This window comes from Rhinolophus hipposideros (assembly GCF_964194185.1).
Source record: "Rhinolophus hipposideros genome assembly, chromosome: 5".
NCBI classification, from domain to species: Eukaryota; Metazoa; Chordata; class Mammalia; order Chiroptera; family Rhinolophidae; genus Rhinolophus; species Rhinolophus hipposideros.
The window spans coordinates 15,837,605-15,851,603 of record NC_138051.1 but is presented as its reverse complement, the minus strand read 5'-3'; the positions used below and the strand labels follow the sequence as shown (position 1 = coordinate 15,851,603).

The 13,999-nt window shown below is 39.3% G+C and overlaps 1 pseudogene across 1 annotated transcript; it reads right to left on the bottom strand.

Annotated features, from left to right (window-relative positions):
* Window positions 1-12,053: 12,053 nt before the first annotated feature.
* On the bottom strand, window positions 12,054-13,181 carry LOC308497111 (leucine-rich repeat-containing protein 34-like; annotated as a pseudogene). The gene has a single exon. The product of its transcript is annotated as a leucine-rich repeat-containing protein 34-like (transcript).
* Between the last annotated feature and the right edge of the window lie 818 nt (window positions 13,182-13,999).

The window sequence follows — 13,999 nt, the reverse complement described above, 5'->3', positions numbered from 1 at the left end:
CATAAACTTTGCAAATAGTCAAGGAGCAAATAGCTCTTTTCTGCATAGCGGTGGTTCTTCCCAATATGAGAGGCAGAAGGGAGTCGGCAAGAAGTCACAGCAGCAAAAGAAAAAAACAGAAAGAAAGAAAGAAATGGAGAAAAGGGGAAGAAGGCCCTTAAAGTTTTCCCTTCCGGTAGAAAAGGAGACTGAAATACAGAAGGAAGGGAGCATGCACTATGCATGCAATTAATTTTTTGAGAGGGCATAAGTTGCACCTGAGTGATTCTTAAGCTTCAGCATGCTCAGGAGTCCCCTGGGCAGATTGTTAAAAATGCACATTCTAAGGTTCCACTTTCCCAAAGGTTATGGCTCATTAGGTTGAGAGGCAATACTAAGAAATCTGAATTATGTAAAGATCCTCCTCTGGTGACTAATGTGCAGATGTCCACTGACCACATGGTTAGGAACTATGGTCTATAATGATCTAGTAAAAGTCATTTGGCCTGAGGGTTTCTTGAGACTATAATGAGTCCATCTTTGAATGAGTCAAAACTGATAAGCAGGCTAATAGAAGGCTCCTAGTTCAGGTGACTGGGAGAGGAATAAAATATAATTTTAGCATCTATGCATGGACCCACGCCTAGGTCTGGCAGATCAATGGTGTGTATGCAAAGATGTGGCGGGGGGAGGGGGAAGGAGGTCCACTTCAGTTAGGAGAAGTAAAGGAGGCATATAATATGGCCTGGGTTTTGATGATACAGAATTCAATCCATGTAAATTCATGTGTAATCCACCCTAACTGTAAAGAAACCAATCTCAAATGAAACTTTAAAATGAAGGTCTCTTTGAAAGCGTCAGCCACAGTGTCCCCTCACAGCCACCTCCTGGAGACAAGGAAGTACTGTCAGTCCTGCATGGTGGTCAGTCTGCCTGGATTCAACATGGTTCTGAAACTTCTTCACTGTGTAATTCTGGGCAAATCTGGTCAAACAACTATCAGAACAGCAACTTCCATGGAATGGGCATGTAATAATCCAAGCCCCTTCTCAGGGTTGTGGAAATGATTACTCCATGTGAGGTGCTCAGCACAGGGTAGCGAACAGTAAGCACTCAATTAACATGATAGGAGCAGGATATTGGAACTGATATTTTTACTCTTTCAGGCTTTTGCTGAAGAAGTAAAATTAGTTCTTCAGGAGAAAATAAATTACATGAAAACTGATCCTAAAACCAAGAATGGCCTTCAGGTTGAACCATCAACGTGCCATTACTACTTCTGAAGTTTTTCACAATAATGGTGAGTAGTGTGTGGCTTTCTCGATGCCACTTTCACTTTTTATTAAGAATTTTAAGATTTGGAGATGATTTGGCTTAACTCCTAACATAATCGATGAGGAAATCCATGTCCACAAGACTTGTGATTTCCCCAAAATCACACAGGAGATTCCAGTCCAGTCCTCCCAGTTCAGGGACCTTTATACTGGTCACTTCTGGGCTTTCTCCTATAGACAGGCCTCAACCCAAAAGTCTAATATTAACAATCACACTAGACTGGAAACCAGAAAACTCAGGTTCAAGAACACTCCTTCCACTTACTAGTCAATGACCTTGAACAAGCCTTCTTACCTCTTCAAGAATCCCTTCAATTGCTACAAAATGGAGATAGTATTAACCCCTCTCAAAGGCACTTATGCAGATCATATGAAGACACAGATGTCCACGTTTTCTATAGACTGTAACACTACAAGTATTGAAAGTGCTATCTTCATTATTACTATTGTTATGACAATTATTAAGAGTGGAGATGGGCTTTTAAAACTATATTTAGTTTCAAAGCTATATTTAGTTTCAGGTTGGATACAACTCAGTTGTTCAAATTAATTTAGGAAGATTCATTTTCTGTCACACACAGAAAATCCATCAATGCATTTATCCAACTAAACAATTTTCCAGTCCTATGAATAAAATAGGGACTTTAAATGAAGTAAAGCCAGAGCCGAGCCAGCCATTTTACTCTGCTTACAATACAGAACGCCTATCTGCCTGCTGTAGAGACTAGAGCCCTTCATAAGTTTTGTGCCATCAGTGGAGTGGATCTGTGGGCAAAAGCAAGAGTGTCGGACCAGAGAGCAAGAGTGTAGGGTGCTCTTTCTGGAACAAGCTGCCCACAGCCTTGGCTGACCAGCAGAACAGAGTCAGGGCAGCAGCCAACTACAAATCACTCACAATCCACCCGGAAATTGCTGGGTCTGAAGGAAGCTGGCAGCTATGGCATTAGGCAGCCATCAAAGCTGGCTGGCTGCTGCTAACCAAAGCAGGGAGTGGAATGGAGTCACAAGCCTGAGGGTAAGGAGCTGAATCCTCTGACGGTCTTTTCAAATCACCCTCTTCTGTTGAGATTTAGAATCTAGAGCATTCACAGGAGAACACATGCAAAACACTTGAAATTCTGTGGGAAAGGGGCACAGAGCAACTTTCAAACTAGAAAGTATTCGTTGTTGTGGTGCCCAAGAACAAACTTTGTGGTCCTTTTTTTCTAACTGATATTTTTAATAATCCCTTTACCCACAAGCAACTTGGAAATGATATTAGGTTTTCTGTGTTTCCAGGGGTTGCTAAGCAACATTTCTAGGCAGCTGGAGAAATTTCCATAGTAAGCAAGTCATGTCCAACCATAAAGGCCATGGTTTGAAAAATACATTTTTCATCTATCATCTGTAAACCCAGTGTTTTAATACTAGGGGCCTTTCATCACAGCTGAAATGAGATTCAGCATTTGATAATAGTAACTGCATAGTGCTTTAGCGTCAGGCCCTGATATAATTCTGCTCTGGGAACGAAAGCATGGACACGAAAGCATGTGTCAGTTTTTACAGGTAACGTAAGTTAGGCATGGTCAACAAAATAAATCAAAGAAAATTCAGCTAGGGAGATTTCTTTTTTTTTAATAAATAGAAGGGAATTTTTAAAGAACTTTTAGAGGTTGGTGTTTTTAGTTTTGTTTTTAATTTCAACCTGAAGAGAACATGATCCTTCCCAATTTTCTTTATTGTTATTTTCAAAAAAAGAAAACAAAAAAGGCAAGTAAGCTGTGATATAATAGAATTTCCTTGGGGCTGGGGGCCCCTCCCTATTTTAAATTTAAAATATGCCAGTTGTCTGTATATTTTTTCTTTTAAGTTCTAATTTTGATTCTCTTTAGTTAGATGCTTATGAATATCCTCAGTGTGTGGGATGCTTTTAAACATTTAAGTGTTGAGTGTGTGCCTGGAAGTTTAAAAAAAATATATTATGTGTGTGTGTGTGTGTGTGTGTATATATATATATATATATATATATATATATATATATATATATATATATATATATATATATGCAGAAGCCTGAGCTCCATCTCTGCTCATGTAGAAAATCATCTTTAACTATGAGCATGTTCATCAATAATAGATGAAATTATTTCTCATCTGGCTCATTCCCAGAACCAAAACTATTTCTTCAGAGCCAGGTGGCTATGCCTAATGTGGAGCTCTCCTCCCCTCTGAAGGACATGCAGTGACAAACTTCTAATGTCGACATGTTGAAAGAGTTTCATTTCCTGGGCTCCAAGTACTTCTGTAAAATCATCTACACAAAACTCTTCTAGCGTTTCCTGAAGCACAAATTTATCCACTCTCTTCCACCAGTAAAAATGCTGGTTGCTGGCTCCACAAGTGCTAAAAATACCAAGTAAATTTACCACATGAAAACTAAACACTGTTTGGACTGATTTTCCTGATGTGTCTCCATTTATGTAGATTCAGAAGGTGAGTTTATCATTTCCAAAGTAATACATTTATATCTAATACTAATATAATCAGATATACATGTATTACTTTGGAAATGGGAGAGGGAGAAGGAGAGGAAGAGAGAGGGAGAGAGAAGGAGGAGGAAGAGGGGAAGAGAGGGAGGGAGGAAATTTAATAAAATCCTATTTTACATTTATATGGTACCGGTTTTTAATTTTTCTTGCAGCAGTGGGTGCTTTAACAGAACAGAGGTCTGAGGCTGAGAAATTTACCACCAGAAGTAGGCAAAGTGGAATATTTGTACTCCAAGTCTAAGTATCTTCTGTAATGAACAATTTTCAAAATAGAATAGATCTACAGAATTAAAGTAGCTTTAACATTTGTATTTTTGCCCAATCTCATTAAGCTCACCATCAGAATTAGGAAAATAATTTTCTCTTCTACTAATAGCCTCTCATTCATTTATTCAACAATCCTGAGACCCTACTACATGCCAGAGGATACAAGTGAAGGGAATGTTTTCCCTGTCTTCAAGGAGCTTACGGCCCAGGGGAAATACAACCAAGTAACCAGGCAATATACCAGTGTGGTGAGTGCTGGGTGGCAGTAAATGCAGGGGGAGGCAGTCTCAAAGCTGAGACCTGAAGGATCCATGGAGCTGGCCAAGAGAAGGTGTGGGGAGGTGTAGGGAGACGTTGGCGAGAAACCAGGGCAGGGGTCCGAAATGCCAACCGAGCTATTGAAAGAACACTGGTACTGATAAATTGGTTAATAAAGAATGGTTAGAGTTTTCAGCTGGGGTATGGCACCATCAGATTCACTGTCTGGAATGTCACTGCGTTAGTCTGCTAAGGCTGCCATAACAAAGTACCACAGAATATGTGGCTTAAGTAACAGAAATTTATTTTCTTACAGTTCTGGATGCTAGAAGTCCAAGAACAAGCTGTTAGCTGAGTTGATTTCTTCAGAGGCCTCTCTACTTGACTTGTAGATGGCTACCTTCTCTCTGTGTCTTCATAAGGTTTTCTCTCTCTCCTTGTCTATGTCCTGATCTCTTCTTGTAAGGACATCAGTCAAGTTGGATTAGAGCCCGTCCTAGTGACCTTACTGTAACTTAATTAACTCTTTAAAGATTGTCTCCAAGTACAGTCACAATCTGAGGTAGTGTAGGTTAGGACTTCAACATGTGAATTTTGAGGAAACATAATTCATCCCATAATGGTCAGTTTGACTATAAAAGTAGAGAAAGCCTTGGAAAAGGTAGGATTGGAAAAACAATAGACAGGGGAATCCAGAGTGTGTATTTCTAGGAGGAGTGGGGAGCTAACAGCACCAAAGTGAGCCCAAGGTCAATAAGAAGGTAAGGATTGAAAATGTCCTTGGGAATCAGGGGCAAGGAAGGCATGATGATCTTGGTAAGTGCCGTTCAGAGACGTGGTGAGCACCAAAAATCAATCACAGGTGCAAACAAGCCTTCAGCATGTTTACCTGTGAAGCCAGGATAGAGTTAAAAGTAATTAACACAAGACAGGGTCAGAAAAGGGCTTATTTTGCCAACAAATAATTAAATTCCCATCATGCACAAGGGGCTGAAGAATTCTATTAGATGAAACTTTGCCATTGGCAAGATCAGCATTTTGAGCTCACAGAGAAAGGAGAATTACGTTTTTTAAGAAAAAAAAATTTATATATATAGTCAAAGACTAAAATACACCAAAATGATATCAATTGCTAAGGTGAAGAGTTAAATTTAGGAGTAATTTACTTTTAAGAATTTCTTCAATGTTGTTATGAATAACAATAGTAAGAGCTATCACTGAATCTTCATCATGCATTAGGCAATATGGTAAAGTGCTTTACACTATTTTCTCTAATCCTCACAAAACTCCATGAAGTAATGACCACTATTTTCTTCATTTTATAAATAAGAAAGCGGAGGCTTAATGGAGTCAAGTAATTCAGCCAAGGTCCAAGATCTACAAAAAGAAACTGGACCCAAAGCCCATCCAGGCTTATAGCCCTAAAAACCATGCCACAGTCTCTTTTCAATAAGTGCACTGTTCTATGAGAAGGGGAGGTATTTTGTTTAACTTGGGGGGAAATTAAAAAAAGGAGACAGAAACTATTTTATATGCTAACAACAACAAAAAAAAAAAGAAAGAAAATATTTTGAGATTCTCTTAGTACTTGTCACCTGCATTACAGAGTACAGAGCTTGATTAAATTCTATCTTAAAGAACCCTAGGAGTTTCGGATTGTATGTACATCTTTGCCTGTCACACAGATTGACTACAAACTTCTCAAGAGTAAATATGTGGCCTATGCCCTTGTTGTCCCCACAAAACCTAGTTTAGTGGTTTCACCATAGGTGTTTGCTTGTTAAATTACTCAGTGATAAAGAAAATACTGAAACAAAGAACAAAACAGGACTATAAAGTACAGAAACCTTTTTGAAAAACACGTTCCATTTCTGAGACACCATTTCTACTTCTTACTTAAGTGCTCTGGGTCTTTAGTGATATTGGACACTAATTCCTAGCACTGTTTGACTGGCCCTGACAGGAAATGCTACTTCTCTTCTCCCCCACATTAGCAATGATGAAAAGAGGCTACTTCTGTCACTCTTAGAAACTGAACAGAGACACTACTTCCAGCTGCTTACTGGACATATTCATTCAACACCAACAATCAATTATGTATCTTTGCTTTGCTGCTAAGATCACTAATGGAATGCACTTGACTTATACTGTTAGCAGTCCAGGCTCATGCACAAACATAATAGTAGCCAATAATTGTTCGATTCCCAAATCACTTCTTTAGAATGATATTAGAAGGAAGCTACTGTAACCTGACATGCACCAAACTGGACTGGTTCCACTTTAATAAATCCCTAACTCTACTTAATGGCATTTTTTCAATCACTTAGTGGACTTTTGTTTTCATGTGCAGTAGGGCATATAAGTCTAATAATAATTTGGGTGACTGGGGTGGTATAATACAATAGCATTTTTTAAGTAAAAGTCCTCATGTAAGAGAGAAAGTCTCTGTCTCTAGACAACTGAAAGATTAATCAACAGTTAATCTTAATTCATCTGATTTCCTTTCCACTTACATAGTTTCAGCTACCAAAACTTCTAGTTTGCAAGTAAGTGGTGAAGGGTGGTTACATGTAAGTCTGTGCAGTCACACTACTTGGGATCAAATCCCAGCTTTACTATTTGTGGGATCTTGGGAAAATTAACCTCTTTTGCCTCAATTTCCTCATCTCTAAAAAAAGGATATAAAAGAAGTAGAAGTGACGTCATAGGAATGGAGGCAGCGGCAAGCACTTTTTCAGTTCTCCTTCGGATCTAATCACAAACGGGACATATAACCCATCAAAGTACTCTCTACTCATCATAGAGAACAGCTAAGAGACTCGTGCAAGGATTACTTGAAGGTGCGCAAAGTGGGCGAGCGGGGGAAGAGGGAAGGGAGCGGAGTGGAAACGTGGCCCACATCTGCAAGCTGTGGAAATGTGGCCAGCATCCACAGCTGCAGAGATGCAGGGGATCCCAGGACGGAACAGAGAAAACAAAAGCCAGGACATGGGCTCTTTCCCTGCGTCCCACAGCTGATCTCTCCCACGGAGGGGGCAGCTAGTTGGGCCCTAGGTCGGACAAAGGACACAAACTCCATACCTGTGCCCCTCCCCCCTCCTCTTCCAATCCTATCCCCACCCTTCCAGAGACTTAAACTGGCCCCTGAACTGAGGAATAGTGTCAGATTACAGAGGAGCCTTAGTGCTCAGGCTCTGGGAAGACTGACAGGCAGCTCTGACCCAGGGAAGAGGCTGGGAAAAGTGTGATTTTTGCTGGGCTTGGAGAGAAGAGACTCCTCCATCTCCAGCCACCATCTTTTCTGGCCTGCGGGAAGAGTGTGACACGGCTGGGCTGAGAGAGAGAAGAACCCTCCATCCCCAGCCCCCACCCTTTCTGGCCTGTCTAGGGCAGGGCAATTACAACTGCAGAGGTACTCCCAGGGATCAGCAGTAAGTGGTAGATGCAGCTCCCGACTTTCAGCAGCTCAGAAATCTCCCGCCTGCCACACACACACACACACACACACACACACACACACACACACACGGAAGAAATGCCCTAAGACTCAGGAGAATGGACACAGGGCTGGTAGTGCTACTCTCAGTGCGCATATGTGCAGGCAAGGACAGAAACTGCACTGACTTTCTAAAAACTACCATCCAGACCCCTCACCCCACACATCTAAATCTGCAGTCCAAAAGTCACTCTGGGCACCAGGTGACCAGCTCTGCATGCACAATAGGCAGGGGACTCTTTGGTACAGCAGAGGACAACCTGGAGATTACTTGGTGGGCTTAAGCCAAGACTGGCGCTGCTTTTTGTTTTGCTTTGTTTTGTTTTGTTTTGTCTTTATATCTTTGATATCTTTGCCTGTGTTGAGTGGGGATTGTCGGTTGCTTTTACATATGAACGTATTTGATTTTTTCTTTGTTGTTGTTGTGGTTGTTGTGCTTGGTGATTTGTTTTGTTCTGAAATTGCCCTACCAGGGCCCAGCTTGAGAGGCATAAGATTCAACATATCCAGAGGCCAACTCCAGACCAAACCAGAGTACTACCTAGTTTGACCTACAAGTCACACACGCAGAGGGAATTCTCTACAGGCACAAGAGCCCATAGAGGCCAAACCACATTTAAGTGGTCAACCATCACGCATCAGAACACCCTGCTGGTGGACAGAGCCAAGTCTCACAACTAGTCAGCCTGGGAGTTAACCCCACCTACTCACAAGTGAAAAACAATTAAAGATCTTCTTTAACAGGACAATGTCCTTTAACAGGACAACACAAGAGTCACCTTTGGAGCACATGCAGAGGAGAAGAACGAAGTAGTGCAAGTCAAATATGAAGGACACAGACTACAGAAGATAACCCAGCAAGAAATAAGAACTCTAGGGGATCTACCTAATACATCGAAGCAAACACAGAGAGACAGCCAAAATGGGAAAACAAAGAAACATGTCCCTAATAAAAGAATAGAAGAAACCTCCAGAAATGGAACCAAATGAAGCAGAGGTAACCAACCTACCAGAGACAGAGTTCAGAACACTGGTGATAAGAATGTTTAAGGAGCTTAGAGACAACATAAAGAAGGATGTAGAAATCATAACAAACAACCAGTGAGAACTAAAGAACACAATTACCGAAATTAAGAACTCACTTGAAGGAATTAACAGCAGGTTAGATGAAGCAGAGGATCAAATCAGCGACTTAGAAGACAAGTTAGCAGAGATCACCCAAACAGAACAACAGAAAGAAAAAAGAATAAAGAACAATGAAGATGGTTTAAGAGATCTCTGGGATAACATCAAGTGCAACAACATGTGCATCATATGAATACCAGAAGGTGAAGAGAGGAAGCAAGGGATTGAGAACATATTTGAAGTAATAATGTCTGAAAACTTCCCTAACCTGATGAAGGAAACCAACATACAAGCCCAGGAAGTGCAGAGAGTTCCAACCAGGATAAACCCAAACAGGTCCACACCAAGACACATTATAGTGAAAATGGCAAAGCTTAAAGACAAAGAAAGAATCCTAAAAGCAGCAAGAGAAAGACAGAGGGTTACATACAAGAGAACTCCCATAAGACTATCAAATGACTTTTCTACAGAAACATTGAAGGCCAGGAGGGAGTGGCAGGAGATACTCAAAGTGATGAAACACAGAGGCCTACAACCTAGATTGCTTTATCCAGCAAGACTATCATTTAAAGTTGACGGAGAGATAAAGAGCAACCCAGAAAAGAATAAGCTAAAGGAATTTATTACCACCAAGCCAGCATTGCAAGAAATACTAAAAGGACTGCTATAAATAAAAGAAAGATGAAAACAATCTAACTATAGATTTTAAAATGGCAATGACTATGTACCTATCAATAATTAGTTTAAATGTAAATGGATTAAATGCTCCAAACAAGAGACATAGGGTGGCTGAGTGGATAAGGAAGCAAGACCCTTGTATATGCTGTATACAAGAGACTCACCTCAGATCAAAAGACACACACAGGCTGAAAGTGAAGGGTTGGAGTAAGATATTTCATGCAAATGGAAATGAGAAAAAAGCTGGAGTTGCAATACTTATATCTGACAAAATAGACTTTAAAATGAAGAACATATTAAAAGACAAAGATGGGCACTATATAATAATAAAGAAATCGATTCGACAAGAGGACATAACCCTAGTAAACATCTATGCACCCAACATAGGAGCGCCTAAATATATAAAACAGATATTGACTGACATAAAGACAGAGATCAACAGTAACACTATCATAGTAGGGGACTTCAACACACCTGTGACAACAAGGGACAGGTCTTCCAGACGGAAAATCAATATGGAAACAACAGCCTTAAATGATACATTGGACCACTTGGATTTAATCGATATTTTCAGAGCATTTCACCCCAATGCTGAAAAATACAAGTTTTTCTCAAGCGCACATGGAACATTTTCCAAGATAGACCATATGTTAGGCCACAAAACAAGTCTTGATAAATTTAAGAAAATTGAAATCATACCAATTGTCTTCTCTGATCACAGTGCTATGAAATTAGAAATGAACCACAGGAAAAAAAACTGGAAGACACACCAATTCATGGAGCTGAATAACTTATTGTTAAAAAAAAGTTTAAAAAAAAGTAACCATTTTTGGTGATGGATGTGTAATTAGCTTTATTGTGGTAATCATTTCACAATGTTTATGTATACCAAACCATTACATTGTACACGTTAAATATATATCATTTTTATCTGTCAATTATACCTCAATAAATCTAAAAAATATAATATAAAAAAAGAATTAGAATAATAATATAAATATGCAACGTTGGTTCCTTCTGACCTACTGAATGGGAGAAGATATTTCTAAGTTATATATCCAATAAGGGTTTAATATACAATATATATTTTAAAAACTCTTACAGCTCAAATTCTTTAAAAATCTGATTTAAAAATGTACAGAGGACCTGAAGAGACTTTTCTCCAAAGAGGACATATAGATGGCCAACAGACACATGGAAAGATGCTGAACATCACACTAATCATCAGGAAAATACAAATCAAAACCACAATGAAATGTCACCTCATACCTGTCAGAATGGCTGTTATTGATAAATCAAAAAACAACAAATGTTAGCAAGGATGTGGAGAAAAGGGAACCCTCGTACACTGTTGGTGGGATTGCAAATTGGTGCAGCCACTATGGAAAACAGTATGGAGATTCCTCAAAAAAAAAAATAAAAATAGAACTACAGTATGACCCAGCAATTCCACTTCTGGGTATTTATCTGGAGAAATCCAAAACATTGATTCAAAAAGATATATGCACCCCGATGTTCATTGCAACATTATTTACAATAGTCAAGATATGGAAGCAACCTAAATGTCCATCAATAGACCACTGGATAATGAAGAGGTGGTATGTACATCCAATAGAATAGTACTTGGCCATGCAAAAGAATGAAACTTTGCCATTTTCGACAACATGGATTGGCCTAGAGGGTATTATGCTAAGTTAAATAAGTCATACAGAGAAAGACACATACCATGATTTCAGTTATATGTGGTATCTAAAAAACAAATGAATAAACAAAACAGAAATGAACTCATAGATAGAGAACAAATTGATGGTCACTAGATGGGAGGGGGATTAGGTGAAAAAGGAAAGGATTAAGTACAAATTGATAGTTATAAAAAATAGCCATGGGATATAAAGTATAGCACAGGGAATATAGTCAATATAATAACTATATATGGTGTCAGATGGGTACAAGACTTATTAGGGTGATCACCTCATAAGATATATAAATGTCTAAGCACTATGTTGCACACCTGAAATTAATATACCATTGTATGGCAATTGTAATTGAAAAATTACAATTTTTCAATTTAAAAGATTGTAATTGTTTTTAAAAAACGAGGTTTCCTCTGGGGAGAGGGAGTGAAATTTGGAGTAGCGAGAAATAGGAAGCAAAGTTGCTTTACATTTTAAGTTCTTTACTGTTCAAAATATGTATTAATTGCTTTGATAATTTTTTTCATAATGGGGAGTTATACAAAGTTTAATATAGTCATATCTTTTACACATTTGACAAAAGTAGCTTGTTCTAATTTATGAAAGAAAAATTTAATAGGCAATAAAATATTAATCTGTGAATGTAATAAGACAAATATGTGTAAATTATTTAACAACTTGTTATTTATAGATGTCAACCTACTGGTACAAGACTAACACCTGCATTAGCTGAGTGGCTACAAGCTTCTCCATAAGTTGGTGTCCAGTAATGGAGCTTTTTAAGGCCATTGGAGACTTCCGCAAGATACCCCCATCCATCAGATACCCCCATCCATCCCCAACAAATGTTTCCACATCTGTATTGTCTGGTGTTAGACAGCCCATTTTAATTAAGTCTGAATACTCCACACAAGTGGCCTCATCAAACTTGATTCCCCAAATGTAGCTATTTCCTCAAATGCAGAGAGTGTAGGATTTGTTTTCATCAATTGTGAAAGGGTAATAAGTCCTTCTCCCTGTATGTTGATGCTGACTACTGACAACGCTTGAAGACTCCTGTGTTGGGAAGCAAGAGTTTCAGAGATACTGTGCTCCTGCATTTTTCATTTTGTTAACAGAAAGATCTATTACTTCTAGGGTAGTATTACCTTTTAGTACATAAGCCCAAAACACCATTCCATCAGGTTATGTTATTGCAGCTTTTGTTCAGATACAATGTATCACATAACTTTTATACCACAGTTTCTTAGATCATGCTTACACGTGTGTAGTTCAACAAGACAGTGATTTTCTTTTAACCTGTGACCTAGGTGAACATTGGACTCTTCCTGTTCACTGTACAGTATAGGTCAATTTAGGTTTATTCCTTTGATTGTTTGGTTTTGAGTTAGGACTGTAGCAAATGCTATCACACTTTGCATTCCGAGATGGCAGTCATCCAGATATAACTTCTCTAAGGATGAATTAATTTGTAGCATGGCAGTAAAAAATATTCTACGTTTATTTTCAATCTTGTTTCCAGTCATTCTTAGGTATGTCGGCACTGTATTCTTATGCAGTGCTTTAGCAATCAATTCTCCACCTTCAGGCCCAATATCGTTAAACATAAGGTTTAAGTAAATGAAATTGTATTGTTTCATTGATATATGGATTCTTCTCTAAAATTCTGGAAAGAAGCCAAAAAGCTTCACCTGTTACTCTTCCAACCGGTTGTTACCAGCAATGTTTAATGTGATTCCTTCTAATTCCTTATCAATTTCTTCATCCACTCCTTGGAGTATATGCAATATAAAAGGATTATTTTCTGGGACTTTTCCATATGTAGATTATTATAACGTTCCTGGAGACTGACAATAGGTTCTGGAGCTTCCTTCAGGACAACTTATCACTTGAAGGGAGGACCCGCTGTGGGGACTTGGGGCTCTCCCCCTGCCCATGTTTGGGGGGCACCCCAAAATTCTGGCCACAGCTGGGGTTGCTGGGACATCCTCCCACCTCGCTGTCTCCGGCCTCCAGCCTGCTAGGATGGATTGGCTGGCACAACCCCTCAATTGTGCATTTCTTGCAGGCCAGACCGGCCTGGAAGGACACCCCGTTTCTTACCCCTATAGTGGGCCAGAGCCCAGGACTGAGTAGGGTAGAGTGAAGGTGGGAGAAGGGGACACCCGGACTTGGCCAGGGTGGCCTCCTCCTGGCTTTGCCACATCCTCCTCTGACCCCGCAGGCCAAGTGGCTGATAATTTTTTCTTTTAAAAGGAAGTTTTAAAACTTAATAGTATTTATCTTATCAGATTATTTGAATATGGAGATACTTGTCAAATATTTGGCCCAGGGCCTAGAACATAGGAGATAATTGATAAATGTTAGTTACCAATATTATTACTAATAATTATTAACAAGATGTGATGAATTGCCTGTGTAAGTCTCTCCAAATTGTATGTTGAAACCCTAATCCCAAATGGAAAGGTATTAAGAGATGGGAGGTACCTTTGGAGGTACTTCCAATTACCTTTGGGAGGTAATTATGTCATGAGGGTAGAGTCCTCATAATGGGATTAGAACCTTTTCAGAGGAGACACAAGAGAGCTTGCTTCCTCTCTGTCTGTTCCCCGCCAGGTGAGTACATAGCCATTCTGCAAA